Source organism: Parasteatoda tepidariorum, chromosome X2 (assembly GCF_043381705.1).
Source record: "Parasteatoda tepidariorum isolate YZ-2023 chromosome X2, CAS_Ptep_4.0, whole genome shotgun sequence".
Taxonomy (NCBI): Eukaryota; Metazoa; Arthropoda; class Arachnida; order Araneae; family Theridiidae; genus Parasteatoda; species Parasteatoda tepidariorum.
The window spans coordinates 19302378-19315108 of NC_092215.1; the positions used below are offsets into that span (position 1 = coordinate 19302378).

The window sequence follows — 12731 nt, forward strand, 5'->3', positions numbered from 1 at the left end:
GCTCGGAGCATATACCAGAAAATGGTTTCGTTAAAATATATATATATATATATATATGAAAAAGTGATCAAAATTTTTAAAATTTGAAACATAATAATTAAAATTTTTAAAAAAGGTCGAAAATAGATAGTTTCAATAGAATTGATAGTATCGATACTTTTTCAATATAATTAGTTATAAAGCTTTTTTTTTTTACCTTTTTAAATTGGAACTACATTTTCGGTACTAGATAAATCATCAAAAATGGTGAAGAGAAGAAGAAGTTCCAGAACCCCTTCTCCAAGGAAACTTGATAAACATCCTCACCTTCAGGTACAAATTTATTATTTTATTTATGTCAAATTAACACCTCATTTCAATAAGATAAACTAATTGGAAAAGTTTCCAGTATTTTCTAACCAGTCAACCTAGCACAGTTTAGGCTCGTAATGAGCCCAGATACTTTAAGCCAATAATAAAGTATGCCATTTCTTGCTCAGTTAGATCGATTTATTTTTGATAAATTTCAATTGTATAATACAATATAAGTAAATTCAATTTCAAAATTTCAATACTTTTAGGCTAATTAGAAAATAGATGTAATCACTCTAATTTTCTAACTATTTAATTTTCTATAATTAGCTTTACTCAATTATTCTGATTCCCTATACTTTTATATTCAAAGCATTGGCATTATTCATTATTCTAATATTTTCTAACCAATCAGCCTTACACATTTTAGTCTCGTAATAAATCCAGATACTTTAGAGCAATAATAAGGCATGTCATTTCTTACACAGTTAGCTTTATTTGGAAATTTGCAATTACACAGAGGCTAATAGGCTAATTAAAGAAAGGCTTTTAGGCTAATTAAAAATATGCATAATCAGCCTAATTTTCTAACTATATTTACTTGTCTAATTAGTTTTTGCTCAATTATTCCAATGCACTATACTTCTGTGTTCAAAACACTGGCATAATATTAAGCTCATTGCATTAAGTCTATGCAAATTGAGTAAATCTTCGAGAGTTTTCTAATTAGTCTAAAAGCATATGGGCTGATTGTAATAAGGGAATACTGTAAAATAAGGGAATACTGTAGACTTTTCCATTTAACTTGTCGAACAGCAAAATCACAGCAACACTTGGAGAATGCCAAAAGTTTTCAACTAGCCTATTACATATATGGTATAATACTAGTGGTATAATACTACTAATTATCATCAATAGCATGATATATAATCATCTTTATTCTTATGATACAACTTATCATTTAAATTGGTATAATACTGTTACTCATCTTAATTTGTAAAGTGCACATGATCTTTCATGATTGTTTGTTATTGTTTCGAACTTTTTTATTTTTTATTTATTTTTTAAACATGGAGTGAATTTAAAATTCCGGAATGGGTTCCAACTACTCAAAATTGCACTTTTTTATGACAAATAATCTTCATCAGCATAATGTAAATAATCATCTTAATTCTTATAATACAACTAATCATCTTAATTCTTATAATACAACTAATCATCTAAATTAGTATAATACTATTAATCAGATTAATTTGGATAATGCGCTTGATCTTTTATGATTGTTATGTTTTTCGAACTTTTTAATTCTTCAAAAATTTAAATACTACTTAAATTTATAAAATAAAACGTAATGATTATTTCTATCTTTTTAACAAGTTTATTTTATTTGATTCTATTAGCTCCAGTTTTTATGAAGTAGCCATGCAAATATTTTTAGTTTAAATTCATTTATTTTCAGTATCATAAAATTATTACAAAATATATATTCACCTCTTTAATATTTGTTTTAAAGGTAATGTTTTAATTCATTTTAGTTAAATGACAGTGTGGAAGAATATCTAAGGAGTGAATTTGAAAATCCCGGAATTTTCTCCAACAACTCAGAATCGTATTTTGATTATACCAAAAATCATCTTAATTGGTATAATGTAAATAATCATTTTTGATTGTTTCAATCTTTTTAACGTTTCAACAAATGAAATATTACGTAAATTTTGAAAAGATAAAATACAATGATGCTTTATATTTTTTTAAAATGTACAAAATTACTTTGTTAATTATCCGTTTCATTGTTTTAAGAACTTACTATTAATTCATTTTTTTAATATTAAAACTATGTATTACAGAATAAATTATTATCACCTCTTTAAAATACATTACGATAGGTACTTTTTAATTTATTTTAGTTAAATGACAGTGGACAATATCTAAGGAGGGAATTTAAAAATTTCGGAATTTTCTCCTACAACTTAAAATTGTATTCTTGTTATACCAAAAATTATTTAAATTGGCAGAATATAAATAATCATTTGTGATTGTTTTGATCTTGTTAACGTTTCAACAACTAAATGTTTCTTAAATTTAGAAAAAATAAAATATAATGATACTTTATACATTTTTAAAATGTGCACAATTACTTTGTTAGTTATCAGTTTCATATTTTCAAGAACAATAAATTTATTTGTTTTTAATATTATAACTATTATAAAATAAATATTTATTACCTCTTTGAAATACATTACAATAGTTTCTTTTTAATTTATTTTTGTTAAATGACAGTATGGAAAAATGTCCATGGAGTGAATTTAAAATTTTCGGAATTTTTTCTAACAATTCAGAATTGTATTTTTATTATACCAAAAATTTTTTTATTTAGCTCACTATAAATAATCATTTGTGATTACTTCGACTTGTTAATATTTCATCATTATATATTTATTTTATAAATTAAATAATATTTCATCGAAAGAAATATTACTTAATTTAAAAAATAAATATTTAATGATGCGTTATACTTACTTAAAATATACAAAACAAATTTGTTAGAGTCAAACGATTTCCTTTTTTTATAATACTTGCTATTAATTTATTTGTTTTTAATATTAAAAGCACTAAAATATATTTATCACATCATTAAAATATATTACAATAGTTACTTTTTAATTTATTTCAGTTAAATGACAGTTTGGAAGAATATCCAAGAAGTGAATTTGAAATTCCGGAATGTGCTCCAATTACTCCAAATCGAAACCCCCCTCCTGCTACAGAACAAGAACTTGATCCAATCAAAGAAACATTTGTATTTTTATCATTCATATTCCTGATATTACTTAAGCTTGGCATATATAGTGTATTCGATTTTGATTTTTTGTTTTGATATCTTTTTATTAATTTGATGTAATTGACAAGCATGTTATGTATGCCCCATTGTTGTTATTAATACTTTTACCTAAATATTTTTAAAATTGATCTTGTGATATTGAATGTGTTGATTAGTTAATTATAGCTCAATTTAACACATTTTCCTAAAGTTTACAATGTATTTAAATTTTGTTTAGATTCCCTGAAATATGTCTTGGTGTTTCATAAAAATATATATATTGTTGTCTGAAAACTCGAGACTTATTAAGTTAAGAAAAATATTTAATGCTTCACTTGCTAAAACAAATCAAAACTAATTTATATAAGTTTACATTTAATGGTGTAATCTGTATATTAAAATTAATCAGTAAATAATGCAGTTAATTGGTATAATACCTAGTACGTTAAAATTAATCATCTAAATTGGTACACTGTTAGAATTTTCATTCTGAAATTATGGTGAAATTACAGACAACAGTCTGACCATCCAATTAACCTTAAAGTTTACAGTTAGGAACATTTCTTTTAGGTTTTGAAACTTTTAACAACTGGTATAGTTAAAAAACCATAAAAATGAAATGTAACTAGGCTTAGGAGTGAGGTTATGTTAGGCTTAAGAGTGAGGTTATGTTAGGCTTTTCGTTAGGTAATGAGCATGGAGTTCAAATGTGGTTGAGTTGTGTTTTGCCAAATGAATGTGGCTTAAGAAGTGTTTGTGATGGTGCCATCTATCGTAAGAATTAGGAAATATTATATTCTTTTGTGCCAAGCATCTATGCGTGAATGCGAGTTTACTTTTCTAATAGTTCAGGGTCACCAATTGGGGAGAGCAGGACACTGGAAACTCTTCATTTGTTGAAGAAATGTCAAAGCTGTGATGCGAACGCTGTACAGTTCGTCATGAAAGTGACAGATTAGCCCTCTCGGCTACAGTGAGCACCCAACTGCAAAGAAGCAAGTGGCTTCACATTGTGGACTTAGTGAGCACTATTAAAATTCTCGTTGTTTAACTGTATAAGGGGAAAACGGTCAGTAAACAATTTTTCTTACTCATAATAGTTTCAATAACATCTTTTTATGGTTATTTGACTGTAGTGATTGAATATGGTAAAATAGCAAATAAGTAACTTGGTTTTTTCCAAGAAATTTCTAACAGTGCATAATATACTTTTCATAAATTTAGAAATTGAGATATATACTTCAATAAATAAAATATTAGTCTCAGATTAAAAAATTAAGATGCAGCAGTGATTCGCAAACTTTTAAAGTGTGCAAAATTAGTTATTGAGCGTCTATATGCTTCATTTTAAAACAATTTAATGAAGCTTAATTATCAAATCGTATCAAATTATTTGAAATGAAAATAATTTATTATTAATTTATTTAATAAATTTTAAATATATAAAATTTTTATATCATAATCAGCAAAATGAATATTTAGTAATCAGCAACAGCGATATACGAAATTTTTATTGTGAATTCAACAGATTAATTGTAAATTAATTTTGTGTATCACCCATTAATAACTTTTGCTAATATTTTGTAAAACCGTCTCATTTTAAGATTTTAGTCTCAAAAAAGTAAAGTGTAATATAAAAGATGTTCCATATTCACCCCCCTTAAAAAAGTTTTTTTTTTTTTTCAATTCTTGTCAAAAATGAAGTCATTCAAATCTACACTTTAGGGGTCGCAAATCTACATTTAAATATCAAAAGAATAAAAAAGCTATCAGTATCTGAGGAATTATCAACCATTTCAATCTCAGTAAACTTAAGATAATAATCATCAAAACCACTTATTAATAGGATGAAACTAAAAGACTGGCATTTGAATGGCAGCAAATTTTAAATAGAAAGCTCGAAGAAGTTAGTGAAAAAAATGGTAAAAGAATTTCTTTTAAAATCTAATTTAAAATTATTTATATTCAAAATTAATTAACAACGAAAATATATAACATCTTTCTCAACCCACACGGTTATATCCACTAACGGTGCTTTCTGATATTGCAAATTAACTGCTGGTTTGCCGTAAGTTACGGGTAACCAACATTTTTTGGAAGAGAGCTATTGTCGGAAGAAAATATATACATGCCCTTTACAACTTTTATACGCTTATAGCACATTTTATTTATGTAAGTCTGAATAGTAGAAATTTAAAAAAAGTAATATAAATTAAATAAAAATGTAAACTTCAGAAATATTTTCAATAAACATTTTTAAATGCTCAGTCAGCGTGAATATAAATAAGAATAGTAAAACTTGAATTATTTAATCAACTAAACTGAACTACTACTACTAAATTCAGTGGAGCGACAGCCCATAGAGGGAAAAGGCCTACTGTGCCTGTCTCAGTTTTCTTGACCTTGGGCTCTGGGGATCAGGAGCAGATGCTCCAGTTAGGAATTATTTAATCTAAATAATAATTAATCATTTAAAATTAATATATAAATTTTGAATTTGGTTATTTTTTCGGCAAATTCTTTAAGAAATAGTTTGATTTTATTATGTCCATGATAGAAAAAATAGGTCACGATTATTGGTCGATCCAGACCTACAATAATATTCTACAGCGAAATCGTATAAGCCAAATTCGTACAGCCCAATCGTGTAAAACAGAGACAAATTTTGCAGGCTTGGTAAAAAATTATTTATAAAATTGAGTCGCAGTGTTGCTACCAGTTTCGACTAAAATCTTGGAGGTGAAATTATTGCTTCTTTTGCTTCCAATTTCACGTGCCACTGTGCCATGGCACACCGTGGCACGCATCTACAAGTGGCTCATCGATGCAGTAAGGTATAAGTTCTAATAACTCCGTTTTTAACAAGAATTCTATAGAAATATATTAAAAGTGATGATTATAAAGCATCTTATATAATATATTTTGCATATTTTTGGTTCAGAATGCCCAATTTTAATTTCGACTAAAGTGAATTTTTCTTTAAACTTTGAAATGTACTTAAATGTCTGTGATGAATTTGCTAAAATAACTTTGATAGAATCTATTATTGGTGAAATAGAATAGAAAGTAACTTGTGTACAGATAACTTTTTATTCTTTATTAAAAGGCTTTTTAGTTTTATTTATTACTTTTTTGAACTAGTGCTGTTTTTATTACTTTTTAACAAAAGTTGATGTAATAAAAAAAAAATTTTAATTTTAAATCTGAGTATTAGAAAACTTAATAAAAGGAAAGCGACCCAAATATGGGCCCCTATGTATTTTTTTTTTCATTATTCTATTTTTTGTAGAAGACAAAAAGTTGAAAATTGTTTAATGTATTTTTCTTGCCAAAGAAAATCTTTAGTCCTTATTCTGAATCTTGACATCATTGACCTACAAAATATAGAATTTTTTTTTTCTTCTAAGGCCAAAACACTCTTCCTTCACCCAAACGCAGCACACATTGCACACAACCATGTCTTAGTGTTTTTCTAGAAAAAACTGAACACAATAGCACAAAAACAAGACTCTTTAGAACTGCAACAGTTATTACTTATGTCATTGGGTTTAGACTTGGCAGCTGGTTTCGACACGGCAGCTAGTTTGAGCAGTGTGTACTTCAACAGTTATTACTTATGTCATTAGGTTTAGACTTGGCAGCTGGTTTCGACACGGCAGCTAGTTTGAACATTTTTGAACTTTAACAGCTATTACTTATGTCATGGGTTTAGACTTGGCAGCTGGTTTCGACACGGCAGCTAGTTTGAACAGTTTGTACTTCAACAGTTATTACTTATGTCATTGAGTTTACACTTGGCAGCTGGTTTCGACACGGCAGCTAGTTTGAACAGTTTGTACTTCAACAGCTATTACATATGTCATTGGGTTTAGATTTAGCAGCTGGTTTCGACACGGAAGCTAGTTTGAACAGTTTATTCTTCAACAGTTATTACTTATGTCATAGGCTTAGACTTGGCAGCTGGTTTCGACACGGCAACTAGTTTGAACATGGCAGCTGATTTCGATATGGCAGCTATTTTCAACTTGGGAAGTGGTTTAAACGGGTAGTGGTTTCAAATCAGTCAGCTAGTTTCAATATGGCAGCTAATTTCAATATGGCAGCTGGTTTCAATAAGGCAACAGGTTTCTCACAGTAACCAAATTAGGAATCCTTTTAGTGCCCATAACAGGTCCGATGACCATTTTTACTTTATTGAAAATAGTTGTACATGGTTACAAATTCAAAATTCGTGACAAGACTATTTAGAAGATAAAGAATTCACCTTAGTTCTCCCAATAATGTTTAATGGTCAAGACAAGAGCTTTTTTAGTAAAAAAGACATACTTATATTTTAAATTTCGAAGAACAAAGTTTACTACCAACAAAATATTTTTGTTGCTTTGCTACGTAGTATTTAATTGCAAAAACGGAAGACTCATGTTACTACTTCAGCTTATTTGCATTGCTTAAAGCGTATTTACTGCCATCTACATTCAAAACAAGCAATTAAACATACTTTACAGTAGTGATCATATTAGATGCACTGCCCATATTTGGGTTACTTAACTTAATTCATTTTAATTCCTTGATGCTTTCTAATAAATGCATATTTTTTTCGTATTGTGATAATTGTATTCATTTATTATTGGAACTGTGTTCCCCTTCTCTAAAGTTTTATCTCTTATGGGCTCAAATTTGTGCCAAATTTAAGCCTCTGAACAATTAATACAATTGTTTAAACAAAGTTGTATTTAAATAAGTCTTTATTTATGTTAAAAACAATATTTAAATATTTTTCGACAATATCCTTTGAGATGATTTAGATTGTGTGACAAATGACTTTTAATTGTCTTGATGTCTTCTGCTAATTATCTGTATGAAATGTAATCGATAAATTTTTTTATGTTTATTAGGCATGATGCTTATTAATAAACATAAAAATAAAACCAATAGAACGTGTTGTTCTTGCCTTCTTATTAATTGCATTAAACTTTCATAAGATTTTCATTAGACAATAGACTTTCATTATATTTTCATTAGACATTAGACTTTCATTAGATTTTTCATTAGACATTAGACTTTCATTAGATTATTAGACATTCGACTTTCATTAGATTTTCATTCATTTCATTCAAGCTTTTTTAATACATTTCTTCTCAATTAACCCCAATAAAAAAAATTCTCAACTTCCAATTATTTAATTAAATTTATTCAACTTTAAACTTTAAATAATTATATTAGATCAATGCTCTTTAATAGTTCGAAATTTTTCAGTAATTACAATTCTAAAAATTTAAATATAAAGGTAAACTTTTTGCTCCTTTTCATTTAGATTTTGGATTGACGCTTACAAAATATATTTATGATCTAAGATTATACTTCTCAGTGCACTAATTTGAGAAATCAATTTTTAAAGTGTCTTGAAAACGTTAAAAATTTAGCTATATTTTCCTCAATAAAGCTTAAACTACTCACTACATAATCATTCTTCTAAATACTGCTAGACATACTGCAATTTTTTTTAAAAAAAATAGCAGTTAGGGTAAACCAACCAGTGAAGGAACACTACCCAGTGAAGGAACATTTAATATATATTGATTAAAAATAAGAATTTGAAAGATTTTCTTTAGATTGATTGGTAACAATAGGTTACTACCAAACAATAGGAAGTCATCTACCAATGTTTTGGATTACCTGGTCAAGACTGGTAGACTCGTTATCGGATTACCTGGTAGACTTCTCTGGAAAATTTTTTGAATTTGTTATTATCTCTGCAACACCTTGTTTCTTTGAAAAAATTATAAGGTGAGTGTTTGTATTTATATGTTTGAAGTGGAATTAATTGCATGCAATAGTTTTATTTTTCAAACTGTGAAAAAGAGAATTCAAAATGTAGTTATTGAAGTTACGTTTTATTTTTTAAAGCATCATAGCATAATAAAGTACAGAGATAAGGGGGTGTTTATTCACTGGATCACCAAACGATGAAAAACCAGTGAAGGAACAAGTGTTCATTCACTAGGTTTTTTTCTAAGTTAATGAAAACAAAAGATAAACTTTAATTTTCTTGTACCTTTAGTGATGTTCCGCATCAAAAGTATGTTAAAAATACGAAAAACAACTTCTAACCAGTGAGGGAGCAGGCATGTTCCTTTACTGGGCATAGATTTCCCAGTGAATGAACAGTATGTGTTAATATGTTGACACTTTAATTTTCAATTCATGATTACAAAAAAAAGTTAACATTTTCCAAGTATTTATATGTTATAATTTCACGAATAGGTTTGTTTTTAAATATTTGTATGACTTATAAATTCATAAAGAGCATTAAAAAATAACCAAAGTTAAGTGTTCCTTTACTGGGTGTTCATTCATTGGTAAGAGCTGTTCCTTCACTTGATCTTCTTACTACTTGTTATTTGAACCTCCAAAACTTTAAAACAATATTATGTAAGTTCTCTACAATTTTTTTTACATAATTTGCAATTAGTAACAAATATGTTGACACTGCCATTTCACTAAAATTACGAATTTTGAAATTAATATGATTTTTTAAAAGGCAAGTGAAGCTTAAGTGTTCCTTCACTAGTTAGTTTACCCTATATGGCAAAAGTATAAGCTTCATTTTAAAGTGTGAACTCGTGTGAAATATCTAAAGATTGACACTTCAAAAATATGTAGATCCTAAACACATAAGTTTTGTGATACCAATTTGAGAAAATGATTTTTAAAATGTACCTCATAACATTAAAAAATTTAGCTACATACTATTGCCAATAGTGAGAAAAAAAAATTGCTAAAATTCAGAGATTATAGTACCGTGACATTTCGTCATGTCACATAAATCTGTCTGAAATATACATTTTTCTAAAAACTAGACATTATGCTACAAATTTTGAAGAAAAAAATAAGTTAAATGGCAAAAGAGTATTTCATTATAAAGATTGCTATTCTTGTAAAAAAAATAAATAATTTGTAATTGAAAAAAAAATACATGTTCGAGAAAATTTAACGATTCAAATTTTCAAAGTTAAGTTTTCAAGTGCCCTTTGCATTACAAATATTAAGACTTCTCCCTCAAAAAAACTCAACAATCTACTATTAGTATGGAAATAAATTGCAGCTTAAATACAAAGCTTATAGACCTATTATAAAGTTTGAAGCTCGTATAAAATTTCTAAGAATTGAAAATGTAGGAATCAAGGGGAAAATGTGTAAAATTAATTTTGAAATTTTTTCTTAATTCCTTAAAAATTTATTAATATTTCCCTCATTAAAACGACCTATAAGATTCTTCTAATACCCGTAAATTCTACTGCAATTTTAGGAGGAAAAAAAATAACCGCTCAAATGCAAAATGTATGGCATAATTTCAAATATTGATACTTGCATAAAATATGAATTTATAATTAATTTCATTGTGTTTGTTAAGGTAACAATTTATTCATATTTTTCTCTATAAAATTCGACGTACAACTAACATTTTTTTCTTTCAAGTTACGGCTTAAATGCTGAATGTTTATCTGCAATTAAAGAATTGATACTCTAATAAAATACATAGGTCCTAAATAAATAAGTTTCGCGGTAACAGATAATGAAAATAATTGTTAAAGTGTACCACGTAACATTAAATAAATTTAGCTACATTAATCTCGGTAAAATTAAACATACTATTGCCATTTGAGAAAAAAATTTATGGCTAAAATTCAGAGCTTATGGCACCATGTCATTTTGACATGTCACAAAAATACCTGGTTTCTAAAAATACTTGCATTAGCAAAGCTCTCAAATTTACAAAGATTCTAAGATTTAGATATTTTTATATTTCTTACATTTATATTATTCAAGAGGTACATACATCATCAGTTTTAGACAAAAATATAAACGCTTGAGAGGCCTCTACCATACATATATATATATATATATATATATATATATATATATATATATATATATATATATATATATATATATATATATATATATATATATATATATATATATATATATATATATATATATATATATATATATATATATATATATATATATATATATATATATATATATATATATATATATATATATATATATATATATATATATATATATATATATATATATATATATATATATATATATATATATATATATATATATATATATATATATATATATATATATATATATATATATATATATATATATATATATATATATATATATATATATNCTCATACAAAATCCAATTTAAAATATATATATATATATTTGCACGTAACAAATATATAGTATGATATATTGATGATTAGTATTTGATAGAACAAAACCTTTTTGAAAAATTAGAAAGTAAAGGGATCACTTTATTAGAATATTAGTGTAGGAGAAACAGCGTTTGATTATTTTTAGAACTTGTATTGACTTTCCTCAAATCTTAAAGCAAAAAAATTATTTAAAAAAATTTTTTAAAAAATTTATTGTCAATAATTTTTAATTTTCAAAATTTTGCCTACTTTTTCTAAAATCATAAAATAAAATCACAAAATTAAAATAATAAAAATAAAAATCATATTTTCTGTATGCCTGGAACTATTTAATTATTGTTGCATGATAATGAATACAATGCAGAGAAACTACAACTAACATTTTATTTCGGTTACATCATACCTGCCAACTTTTAATCCCTTCCATTATCATTCTTCCCAGTGGTATTAAAATGGAATTGAAACTTCAATTTTAAGCAAACAAATACGTTTTATATAAGCAAACTTAAGTTGACAACCATGATAGTAACGCATATTAATATATGTGCTTAATTTTTGTAAGAATAGTGGTGATCAAAATCATTTAAAAATTAAGTTTGTAAGAGAAAAAATAGTATATATTTACTACCACTTTAAATATGAAAACAAAATCTTCCGGAAAATCCGGAAGAGTTGGCAGGTATGGGTTACATCATTCTAATCACTGAGAAACGGAGCAGAGAAATACAAATGAAGCTTAATATTAGTTTTAAATATGGAAACTAGATGGTGCTCCTATTACCTGTCATTTTTGTTTAAAAATGCTTTCATCTCTATAATTTTAAAAATAAGTTTTAAACCCTTATCATGAAAGGGCAGAAAAAAGTTGTTTTTAAACTTTCTAGATCTAAATTAAAATTTAGATATTTCTACAAAAAAGGAAAAAAAGAAAAAGAAAAACAGCATTAGATTAAAAAATATTGCTCAGTTTAAGCCTTTGATATTAGCCACATGATGGCAGCACCAGAAACTGATACACTGAGTCCAAAATGAAATATTTTGATTCCTTCGGGAAAACGAAGTCATTCAATCATCATAACCACATTGAAATCATCATTTCATGGTTGATGCATTAAAATTATCACACTTACTTTATAAATGAAGTAACAATTGGCCAATTAAAGTTATTGATCTTCTGATCTACCACATATTTTGTTTAGGAAACAACCAAACACATTAAATCAGTTTAATTGTACTTTTTGACCATTGTCTTTAAATTTCCTTATTAATGGGAATCAAAAAAAATTTCCATAGTAATTAGAGATAAAATAAAGCTCATTTTAAACCTGTGGTATTAGCTACAGCATAGAACCCCCCCCCCCCCCAAGAAAAAA

At 26.5% G+C, this 12731-nt stretch overlaps 1 long non-coding RNA gene across 1 annotated transcript in view; it reads left to right on the top strand.

Moving 5' to 3' along the window:
- LOC107436648 (uncharacterized) overlaps positions 1-8053 on the top strand; it is an 11256-nt gene extending 3203 nt beyond the window's left edge. The window contains exons 2-3 of the long non-coding RNA XR_001583125.4: positions 230-312; positions 2966-8053. This is a non-coding gene — a long non-coding RNA (uncharacterized lncRNA). The remainder of the gene's footprint in view (positions 1-229; positions 313-2965) is intronic.
- The last annotated feature ends 4678 nt before the right edge of the window (positions 8054-12731 follow it).